The sequence below is a fragment of the Microcebus murinus genome, chromosome 21, assembly GCF_040939455.1.
Source record: "Microcebus murinus isolate Inina chromosome 21, M.murinus_Inina_mat1.0, whole genome shotgun sequence".
Classification (NCBI taxonomy): domain Eukaryota; kingdom Metazoa; phylum Chordata; class Mammalia; order Primates; family Cheirogaleidae; genus Microcebus; species Microcebus murinus.
The window spans coordinates 7019498-7031729 of NC_134124.1; the positions used below are offsets into that span (position 1 = coordinate 7019498).

Below are 12232 nucleotides of genomic sequence, written 5' to 3' on the forward strand. Positions count from 1 at the left end.
GGGGTGTATTCTACAAGGAGGATACACATGTTGCTATCCAGCTTCTTAAAAGCTTCATAGTCCTGATCAAGTTTATACTTTTAATTCATATTTTAAAACAAGCCCTGAAAAGATGAATTGTTAGCTAATACTTGTATCAGTTAGGATACCTGTGCTGTAGCTTGCAGAAAACTTAGCTTCCAAACTGCTTGAACTGTGGAGGATTTGTTTTCTAACTAGAAGTTCTGAATTAGGTTAAGTGACTTCAGGGTTGTTAAATTTAAGGGCTTTGCATTATCATTCAAGGATCCAGGTTTTTACATTTTCAGCGTTACCATCTTTAGTGTGCTTGACACTGGATAGCTACAGAAGCTCTAGGGATGACATTTGCACACATCAGTATGTCCAGTGAGAATAAAGGACTGTTTCTTCCGTATGTCTCTCTTTATAAGCAAACAGTCTAGAAGTCCCTAGGTGAATTGGGCAACATGTCTGTTCTTAATTTATCATTGGCAAGAGGAACGGAGTTATTGTGCCTGACTTGGTAATCAGGATCCGCCTTCGGCTTTGGGATAGAGGTAGCCTTCCTGAGGACAGGAACATCCAACAAAAGCTCTGAGAGGCAGGAGGAAGTGGGTCAGGATAATGGATTTGAGTAGAGTGAGGAATGGATTTGGGTAGGTAACCCACTATGATTGCTGTAGATATCTTTCGTTAAGGGAATATGGTGGTTAGTACTGTAAATGATAGTCTCAGCACTGGAGACTTCTTAGTCATTTGGTTATATTTACATTAGTATAAAATACCTAGGCCACAGGGTTGAAAGGATTAATTTAAATAATGTATATGCAATATTTTCCGTAGTGCCAGGCACTAAAAAGGTCCTCCTCAGTGGGCAGTTGGTGAATAGTAGTTTATTGCTCATATTTCAGGTCATAAAATTAACTCTGTACATTCGAGATCCTGGTTGTACATTTTTAGTACTTAATATTATATATGATAATATAGCTAGATTTGGTATATTGCATTATTGTAGATTCATTGTGCTTTTATCATTTATACTTGTATTGGCTTAGTCTTCTTTATCACATAAATTATAAGGTTTTTTTTCTTTTTGCTGGGGTTGATTGATCCTGAGAACTTCTTTAATAAAATGGTAATTCTATAAATATGTAAAGCTGGCCAAATTATGTTCACAGTTTATGTTACTTAATGGTTTTGATGTAAACTCTCATTTGAATAAGTAAAATAAATGTTAAGTTATATTTAAAATATACAGTTTGGTGAATAGTCCTTCTATCTTAAAATCTAATCTGATCTCGGTTTATGAAGACTTATTATTTAGGCAAAATAAGAATGTTTAGATTGCCACCAACTATTGTGCATCATTGCAGAATGGTGGAATAAGTAAATAGATGGTGTTCTTGAGGTAAAATATAATAATAGTTAATAATTTTGTGTCTTATTGGAGAAACTTATTGGAAAGTAATGCTGCCTGAGTTTTAATTCTGTGTGCCATGAATCCATTAAGAATTCCTGTGCATAATCCCTGATGTGTTTAGAAAAATGTAGTAGTAAATGTCAAACATTTCTGAAATGTCACAAAAAATCTTGGAGTTCTTAGGTACATGCTAGATAATCTTCTATTTGCCCTTTCATATCTGTTCTTCACCCTGGTTCACCCTATTCTCTGACCCAGGAGCCACACCTGTCTTGACTGCATCCATAGTCTCCTTTGCCCTCTGGTTCCTTCTTGTGTTTGTCAAGTGGAAGTACCAGCAGGATATTAGAGGAGATAGGAGACTGAGGCTGCAGTGTTATTCCTAGGTTCCCTTCCTGCTGGTTGCCCTGGGTTGCTGAAAGTCATGGCTTCTGTTGCGTGGTATTCTCTATACATCTTGCTCCCTGGGTTCTGCTTACTGCTGTCTCCTGCTTGTCTAAGTGCTCCTAACAGCCTTATGGTTTCTCTGTATTTTGCCCATACCTTTCTAATATAGTCTATAAACTGTCTTTGAATTACCCAATTTTATTTTACTATCTTTTTTTTCTGCTGTGATCTTGAATGGTACATGCTTTCATTTTCTTGGGTTTATAAGTCAGTCATGGTCATTTGTAGTTTTCAGGGCTAATTCTCTAACCTTCAGCCTTAGTCTCTTACAAGGGAATCCACTGAGTAGCCCACTCTCCCTCCTTCTCTTCCCCACCTCTAGTAACCACTGTTCTGCTCTCTACTTCTATGAGTTCAACTTTTTTAGCTTCCACATATGAGTGAAAACATGTGATATTGGTCTTTCTGTTCCTGGCTTATTTTACTGTACATAATGTCCTCGAGCATCATCCATTTTTGTGCAAATGACAGAACTTCATTCTTTTTTATGGCTAAATAGTATCCCATTGTGAATAAATACCATGGTTTCTTTATCCATTCATCTGTTGATGGAACTTAGGTTGATTCCATATCTTGGCTATTGTGAATAGTCCTGCAGTAAACACAGGAGTGAGCGTATCTTTTTGACATACTGATTTTCTTTCCTTTGGCTATGTTCCTAGTAGTGGGATTGCAGAATCACATGACTGTTCTGTTTTTCTTTTTTATCTTTTTTCCCCCCCTAATAATTTTGTTGTTGTTGTTTGGAGACAGTCTTGCTCTGTTGCCTGGGCTAGCGTGCCATGGCATCAGCCTACCTCACGGCAACCTCAAATTCCTGGGTTCAAGTGATCTTCCTCCCTTAGCCTCCCTAGTAGCTGGTACTACAGCTGTGTGCCACCACACCCAGTCCACTTTTTCTATTTTTATTTGCCTGGCCAATTTTTTTTCTATTTTTTTTAGTAGAGACAGGGTCTTGCTTTTGCTCAAGCTGGTCTCAAACTCCTAACCTCAAGCAGTCCTCCCACCTAAGCCTCCCAGGGTGCTAGGATTACAGGCATGAGCTACCATGCCTGGCCATTATTTTTTGTCTTTTTGATAATAGCCATTCTAACTAAGATAAGATGATATCACTCATTCGTGGCACTGACTTTCATTTTTCTGATGATTAGTGATGTTGAGCATTTTTTTATATACCTGTTGGCTGTTTGTATGCCACCTTTTGAGAGATGTCTATTCAGCTCATTTGCCCATTTTTAAATCAGATTATTTGATCTTTTTGCTGTTGAGTTGTTTGAGTTCTTTGTTCTAGATATAATCCATTATCAGATAAATAATTTGCAAATATTTTCTCCCATTTTGCAACTCTCTTCATTCTGTTGTTTCCTTTGTTGTACAGCAGCTTTTTAGTTTGATGTAATCCCATTTGTATATTTTTGCTTCTGTGTTTGAGGTCCTCTTCCTAAAATCTTTGTCCAGACTAATGTCCTGAAGCATTTTCCCTGTGCTTTCTTTTAGTAGTTTCATAGTTTCAAGACTTCATAGTTTTGGGTCTTACATTTAAGTCTTTAATCATTTTGAGTTCATTTTTATATATGGTGAGAGATAGGGGCCTAGTTTTATTCTTCTGCATATGGATACCCAGTGTTCTCAGCACCATTTATTGAAGAGACTATCCCTTCCCCCATGAATGTTCTTGGTGCCTTTGGTGAAAATCAGTTGGCTGTAAATAACATGTGGATTCATTTCTGGGATCTCTAGTCTGTTCCATTGTTCTATATGTCTGTTTTTAATGCCAGTGCCATGCTGTTTTGGATACATTTTGTTTTGTAGTACATTTTGAAGTCCAGTAGTGTGATATTAATACCTCCAGCTTTGCTCAAGATTACTGTGGCTATTTTGGGTCTTTTGTGGTTCCATATAAATTTTAGGATTTTTTTTTCTATTTTTGTGAAGAATATCATTGATATTTTGATATGGATTGCTTTGAATGTGTAAATTGCTTTTGGTAGTGTGGTCATTTTTATGATATTTCAATCCATGAACAGGGAATGTCTTTCCATTTTTTGTGTTCTCTTCAGTTGCTTTCTAAGCCTTGCTAGACTAAGCAAATTTAGATTTTGTTTATCTTTTCAAAAAACCATCTTTTGTTGATGTTTTGTATTTTTTCCAGTCTCAATTTTACTTATTTCTGCTCTGAGTTTTATTCTTTCCTTGTACTAATTTTGAGTTTGACCTTGTTTTTCTAGTTTTTTGAGATGCAGTGTTAGGTTGTTTATTTGAAATCTTTCTGCTTTTTGATGTAGGTGTTTATTACTAAAAGCTTCCCTCTTTGTACTGTTTTACTGTATCCCATAGGTTTTGGTATGTTGTGTTTCTATTTTCATTTGTTTCAAGAATTTTAAAAAATTTCCCTCTTAATTTCTTCATTGACTCATTGGTCATTCAGGAACATGTTTAATTTCTATGTATTTGTACTATTTTAAAATTTTCTCTTGTTGCTGATTTCTAGTTTTATTTCATTTTGGTCAGAAAATATACTTGATATGATTTTATTTCTTTTAAATTTGTTCAGACTTATTTTGTGGCCTAATGTGCTCTATCCTGGAGAATGGTACATGTCTGATGAAAAGAATGTGCATGCTGCAGCTGTTAGATGAAATGTTATGTAAATATTTGTTAGGTTCATTTTGTCTGAGGTGCAGTTTAAATCCAGTGTTTCTTTGCCATTTTTTCTGTGTAGAAGATCTGTTCTGCGCTGAGAGTGGGGTTTTGAAGTCTCTAACTATTATTGTATAGTGTTAGAGTATATCTCTCTCTTTAGGGCTAATATTTGCTTTACATATGTGGGTGCACATATATACAGTTGTTAACCTTATGCTGAACTGATCCCTTTATCATTGTGTAATGACCTTCTTTTTCTCTTTTTACAGTTTTTAACTTAAAGTCTGTTTTGTCTGATACAAGTATAGCTACTCCTGCTGGCTTTGGTTTTTGTTTTTGTTGGATATCTTTTTCCATCTCTTCACTTGCAGTCAGTCAGTAGGTGTCTTTATGGGTGAAGTGAGCTTCTTGTAGGCAAGATATGCTTGGGTCATGTTTTTAAAATTCATTTAGCCAGTCTGTATGTTTTAAGTGGGGAATTTAATCCATTTACATTCAAGGTTATTACTAATAGGCAAGGACGTCTGTCATTTTATTAATTGTTTTCTGGTTGTTTTGTATATCTTTTGTTCCTTTCTTTCTCTTTTATTGTTTATTATTGTGGTTTGGTGTTTTCTCTAGTACTAAAGTTTCATTTTTTTCTCACCTTCCTTCCTTATGGATTTGCTTTACCAGTGAGTTTTATACTTTTGTGTGTTTTCATGGTAGTGATTATTGTCTTTTCACTTCGAGATGTTGGACTCCCTTGAGTATTTCTTATAAGTCTGGTTTATTGGTGATGAATTCCTTCAGTTTTTGTGTGTCAGGGAAGTACTTTATTTCTCCCTCATTTCTGAAGGATAGCTTTGCTGGGTATACCCTGTTTCCCCGAAAATAAGACCTACCCATAAAATAAACCCTAGCAGGATTTCTAAGCATTTGTGCAATATAAGCCCTACCCCAAAATAAGACCTAGTGATGGGCGTGGCTACACAGCGTATCTGCACAATCCATGCATTTCATGGTGGAGCGATAAAGAAGATAAGTAGCCGTTCTTATCTGCCCCATCGTGACAGCTACTATCCCAGAGGTGACCGGAAAGGTGTGGACAGCCCCACCAACAAGGTGGGCTCCCCCTGTCAGTTCCCAGCCATCCTGTGCATTCTGTAAGCTGAGACATTGAGGGGAAAATAACACATCTCCTGAATATAAGCCCTAGAGTGTCTTCTTGAGGAAAAATAAATATAAGACCCTGTCTTATTTTTGGGGAAACACGCTAGTATTCTTGTCTGACATTTTTTTTTCCTTTTTTCAGCATTTTGAGTATATCATCCTATTCTGTCTTGGCCTGTAAGGTTTCTGTGGAGAAATCTGCTGTTAGTCTAATGTGACTTGACACTTTTCTCTTGCTATTTTTAGACTTGTCCTTGACTTTTGACAATTACGGTAATGTGTCTTGGGGAGGACATTTTGGGTTGAATCTCTTTGGGCACTTTTGAACTTCCTGCACCTGGACATCTCAGATTTGGGAAGTTTTCAGCTATTATTTCATTAAATAGGTTTTCTTCGCTGTTTCCCTTCTCCTTCTGGAATTCCATAATATGTATATTTATTCACTTAATGCTGTCCCATACACCTTGTAGGCTTTTGTACTCTTTTTTTTTGAGACAGAGTCTGGCTCTGTTGCCCGAGCTAGGGTGCCGTAGTGTCAGCCTAGCTCACAGCCACCTCAAACTCCTGGGCTCAAGCAATCCTTTTGCCTCAGCCTCCCCAATAACTGGGGCTACAGGCATGCACCACCATGGCAGGCTAACTTTTTCTGTATATATTTTTTTAGTTGTCTAGATAATTTCTTTCTATTTTTTAGTAGAGATGGGGTCTCACTCTTGCTCAGGCTGGTCTCAAACTCCTGTCCTTGAGCGATCCACCCGCCTTGGCCTCCCAGAGTGCTAGGATTACAGGCGTGAGCCACCTCTTTTTTATTCTTCTTTTCTTTTCTCTCTCTTCTCTTTCCTCCCCTCCCCTCCCCTCACTGGGTAATTTCAAATGACCTACCTTCAAGTTCAGAAACTCATTCTTTTGCTCAATCAGGTCTGCTGTTGAAGCTCTCTATTGTATTTTTTCATTTTTTCCATTCACTTCTTTGGCAGTGTAATTTCTGTTAAGGTCTTTTTTTGCTTTCTATCTCTTTGTTGAATTTCTCATTCATATGGCAAAGTGTTTTTCTGATTTCATTGTCTATCTGTATTTCATTGTATCTTGTTGAGTTTCCTTAAGATCATTAGTTTGAATTCCATTTCTGGCAATTTTTTGATTTCTTTTTCCTTGGGTTCTGTTACTAGAGAGCTATTCTGTTCCTTTAGTGGTGCCATATTTCCTTGCTTTTTCTTTTTTTTTTTAAAGAAAGGTCTCACTCTGTCACCTGGGCTAGAGTGCAGTGATGTCATGACAACTCACTGCAACCTCAAACTCCTGGGCTCAAGTGATCCTCCTGCCTCAGTTTTCTGAGTATCTGGGACTACAGGTACATACCACCAGACTCAGCTAATTTTTCTATTTTTTGTAGAGATGGAGTTTTGCTCTAGCTCAGGCTCATCTTAAACTCCTGGCCTCAAATGATCCTCTGAAAGTGCTAGGATTATAGGGATAAGCCATTGTGCCTGACCTTTTTCATGTTTCTCATGTCCCTGTGTTGATGTCTGTACATCAATAGCCTCTTCCAAACTTTTTGGAGTGGCTTGTATAGAGGAAGACTTTCACTTGCAGTTGGGTTTTGTGTGCTGGTTAGGAAGTATGTGGTGACTCTGTTTCTGATAGGTACAGTGGTATAGTCTCCATGCAGGTTCTTGAGCTGTATTCAACATCAAGAGTAACTTGGTGCTTCAGTGGCATAGGCTGTAGAAGTTTGTGGCATGGCTGCAGTGGCATAGGTTGTTAATGTCCTTGGGATCAAGGGCTTTTGGGGTCCTCCTATCTCATTTTTCCCATAATAGGGAGACTTAGTTGAGGGGATTCTTCTTTATGCTAGCTCTGATGTGGCATGTAAGTAGCTGCAGCGGTGCAGGATTCAGGGTGCAGGTGCTTAGAATGGCTGTTGGGCCAGGGTCCTAGGCTCAGGGTCTTGCAAAGTTATTCTGGCACCTGGGTCTTGGACTGTAGGTTTCTTCTCTGTGGCAGAGTTGGATGTAGGTTGCCCACAAAGCCAGGATCTCTGACTCTGAGGTACTCCCTAGCAGCTTGAGTCCAGGGAGATAGGTTGTAGCTGTGATTTTACCCCTAGAAGACAGGGCATAGCACTGGCCTGACTCTGGGGAAGAAGGGGAGTTCTGAAGATTTGGGTCTGGAGGGCAGGGTATGACTGCAGTTCAGGAACCTGAGCCAGTAGGGCTCAGTGGCAGCTTGGGGCTCAGAGGATTAGGCATTGTGTAGCAGTGACTCTAGACCCTGGAATGGTGGAGCTCAGCAGTATCCTACACTCTGTGAAGCCAGATGCAGCAGCAGCACGTCCCCAGAATGGTGGAATACAGCTGTTGTTTGGGCTCTGGGGAGGGGAAGGAAAGGGGTGTCTCCATGTCTCAGATTCTAGGAGGGGTATTCTAGTTCTAGGGAAGCAGGGTACTAAGAATTGCTTGGCCCATAGGGCAGGGTGTCTCAGCTCATCTGCTGCTCAGTTTCTCTTGGAGGTGGGGTACTATGTCAGCTCAGCTCTGGGATGCAAAGCTGTTCAGCTCAGCCAAGGCACCAATTCCCCCGGGGACAGCGTGCTACTTTAGCTCAGGCCTGGGGGTATAACTGTTTTGTGTGGCCCAGACACCGAATCCTTGGGATGCAGGGAATCACTTCAACTAAGGTGCCTGGGCACATGACCACTTTGGATATGGTTTCCTTGGGTACAGGACACTTCTTCAGTTTAGGCACTGGGGCATGTGCTTATGGCCATAGTAGTGTTTTCTCAGGAGGTAAGGTACCACTTTAGTTCCCACCTGAAAGGGTTGGGGAGTGATAGATGTGCTACCACCTCCCTTTGGCCCCACAGGGAAGGGTATAACAGCTCACGTTGGGGATGTTGGTCCACTGGGCTAGTGGAGTTTGGTGTCAGCTTAGTCTCAGTGATGAAGGGAATCTGTGACAACTTGCCGTGGAGCAAGACACATTCCAGCCATAGTTAGAATTCCAAGATGGTGTAGTGCAGTAGCTGTGCAGGCGACAGAGGGTAGAGCACAATGCCAGCTCCTTCTTGGAGGGAGCATAGCTATGTGGACTCCAGGCAGCTCCCTCAGCTGGGCTTAGTGCCAGCCAGTAATGACCCCAGAGGTGAGGTCTGTAGGTGTCCAAGGTGTTGTTGGGGGTTTCTGGGATTCTTTTGCTTACCTCTGTATAGGAGGGAGAAGTTCCTCCTAGTTCTCAGTTGGTGCTGGTTGGGGGATGATGGTGGAGACCTGGCATTTTCTTCCATTCTCTGTGTGGCCACCCTGAGTTTCTGTCCTCACCAGGGTTCCTATAACTGCTCTGATGCATTTCAGCACTCTCCCTTAGTTATTATACTTATTTTTTTAAGGCAGTCTTGCTTTGTCACCCAGGCTGGAGTGCCCTTAGTTATTTTTATTAAAATGTAGTTGTTTATATTCTTTGTTTTGGCTGTCTTTGTAAGCAGAGGAGAGTGCTAGGGGCTTCTAGTTGGCCATATTACTGATGTCACTGTGTTATAAACTCTTTGTAAATGTAAACTCATTTAATCTTAACAAAATAGTATAAATTAGATATTATTTGTCACATATTAATTTTTGTAGATGAAGGAACTGTGAACACAGAGAGGTTATATAAGCCTGCACAGTCATTCATCTAGTAAGTGGTGGAGCTAGGATTTGCACCCAGGTTGTCTGGCTTCAGTGGGCAGGGATTTTGTCTGTTTTAATTGCTCCTGTAATCTCTTAGGTCTAGAACATTGCCTGGATATGGTAATGTTCAATAAATATTTGTTTAACAAATGAGTGAACAAGCCACTTTGCTGTACTGCAGATCCATCCTGGAATGGGATTCTAAATGTGGCCTTAATCAATTGCTTTCTTGGGCTGGAATATTATATGCTGACTACAAGTGTTGTATTTCCATTAGCCTCCAGGCTCTTTGACTGTAAGTGTAAAAGTGATGGCAGAGGTAATGATGGGCTGGCAGCACCCCTAGTTCCTATGAGAAGGACCACCTCTGCCTCACATTGTCAACTCTCATTTCCCAACATGCTAGAGTGCTTTGATGTTTACATTCTATCCACCCATGTATAGAGAGCTTGCTGAAGTATTTAGTGAGAACTTAATGCTTCTAATTTCTTACCTAGTCTATGAACTCTTGACTTTCATGATTATTTTTTCTAAAATCTGGAACAAAGCCAAGGCAAGAGGATCACTGGAGGTGAGGAGTTCAAGACTAGCCTGGGCAATGTAGCAAGACCTTTTCTCCACAAAAAATAAAAAAAATAAGCTGGGGGTGGTGGTGTGCATCTGTAGTCCAAGCAGCTCAGGAGGCTAGGTGGGAGAATTGATTGCACCTAGGAGTTTGAGTCTAGAGTGAGTTATGATCAGGCCACTGCACTCGAGCCTGGGGGACAGAGTGAGACCCTGTCTTAAACAAACAAACATACCCAGCAAACCAACTTGAACAGAAGCATTGGTAATGGCACTGTGTTATTATTTGTAAACAAACTGAACTGGTTGGTGGTTTGACCAAGCACTAATTTCAAATATATCTATGGCTATAATTTTATATTGTTAAGAAGGAAATGAGAGGAAACTTTCACTTGAATTTTCAGCTCTCACTATCTTCAGATAGTGTTATAGATTGCTTAGAAGTTAGCTTCTATTTCTTGGTCACTGCATGGGATGGATAGTTCAAATTACATTGAAAGCAGTCATTTTCTGTTTAGGTTTTCTGTCTTGCCATTTCTGAGTCTGCTTGAACTGTAACTGGATTGGTGAAGTTGGGGAATTATGAAGGCTAAAGTAGACCAAAGGACTCTAATTTCATAAGTAATCTATTACATTGTTTAATAGATTACTTTTCTCAGTAATCTAGATTACTTATCAGCACTGTATATCTTGAAAATAATACTTTTGATTGATCATTATTCTTATTACAATGAATAGTGCTGCCCTGTGGTAGTGTCCATTTTCTTTATGTAACAAAATCTAGTTTCTTTGTGTTAAAGCAAAAGCAGTTCTAAAGAGAGAAAATAGAACTCTTTAGCACTTAGAATAAATGATGATATTTAGTTGTCATTTTCATCATAGGTTAAAATATATCCCCCATACTTGGTAAATAGAAATCTATCACAGATACATTGTGGTGAGGCCAAGACATTTAGAAAATTCCACATAGGACATGTACAGCCACCATTTATGTGTAATGGTTAGTCCTAGCCCTTTGTCATAACTTGAATCTTAAAATGATCACCAATTCTGTAAATCCACATGGTCCCGTTCTTGAATATTTAGTCTAATGTAGTCTTTGGAAAAGTAGTGTATCATGCCGGACTAAGCAGTGACTTAGAGAAATCGGATGTTGAATAGTAATTCTGGCACCTGTTAACTTTAGGTGACCATGAGTGTCTTGGTAAGCTTTATAAGAGGCTGTGCTGATTTAGGCTATTGATACTTAGGAGGAATGCCAAAGCTGATTGCAAAGCATTTTATAAACAGAAGATAATTTAAGTGCTTAAGGACAAATGCCTCCCTAAAAGACTTAAGAGTCCCTAAGATTGTGGTGAGGGCAAGACATTTAGAAAATGCCACACAAAACATGTGCACCAGCTGTTTAAGTGTAATGGTTAGTCATAGCTCCTTGTTGTAGCTTGAGTCTTAAAATGATCACTGATTCTCTAAATCCACAGGGTCCTGTTTCTGAATATTTAGCCTAATGTACTGTGCTATAGGGCATTTGGAGTGCTGTGAGCTATTACTTGCAAATTTAGATTCCAAACGAGAAAGGAATTCTAGGAGGAAAAGTAAGCTGTCATATTATACAAGGTTTGCATAAAGATGCAAACCTAAAATATATACTGAGATGAAGTTTCAGAAAAAAAGGAAGCCAGCTTGGTGTCTCTAATGCTTAATTAGGAACTCATCTAGAAAGATGAGCCACTAAATAGGTAAGTCAGACTTTTAATTAATTGACTTTACCCTTTCTAACTTAGTACATTTTTCTCTTACTGTTTACACATACAATATTCAAAATGTTTAAATTTATACTCTCGGATTCAGGTGGTGACATTAATATTGAAATTTTCTGGTCGCATATAAAGTAAAGGGATAGATGTGGTCATTTAGGAGTTATTACCTATATTCTTCTTCTGTGGTAGTGATCCACATTTACTAAAAGACTTGTATTTTTTTCTCTGAGTAATTTAAGTAACAATGAGATGCCAGAAATACCTGTTTTTAATCTTGCTTATTGTTGGTATCGCTTATTTATTATTAATACTTAGCACATCCACCCAGCCTACCAAGTAGATGCCATTAGTGGAAGCAATGCCAGAAACCTCAAATCCTTTTAACTGTGGATTATAATTATGGGGTGGAGAAAATTGAAAAAGAACAGCTTACATAAAACCACATCTAAACAGAATATTATAATTATGGATTGAAGTCATGAAGCACATACGCCTCAGCTTTATGGCTTAATGACCTGTGAACTCATTGATTGTACTGTGTTAGGAAAGCATGGTTCTGTGTCCTAAGGTGGTCTTTGGCG

At 39.1% G+C, this 12232-nt stretch overlaps 1 protein-coding gene across 2 annotated transcripts in view; it reads left to right on the forward strand.

Moving 5' to 3' along the window:
* The window catches only part of CTNNA1 (catenin alpha 1), a 159503-nt gene that overhangs the window by 55171 nt on the left and 92100 nt on the right, over positions 1–12232 (forward strand). The window lies entirely within an intron of this gene.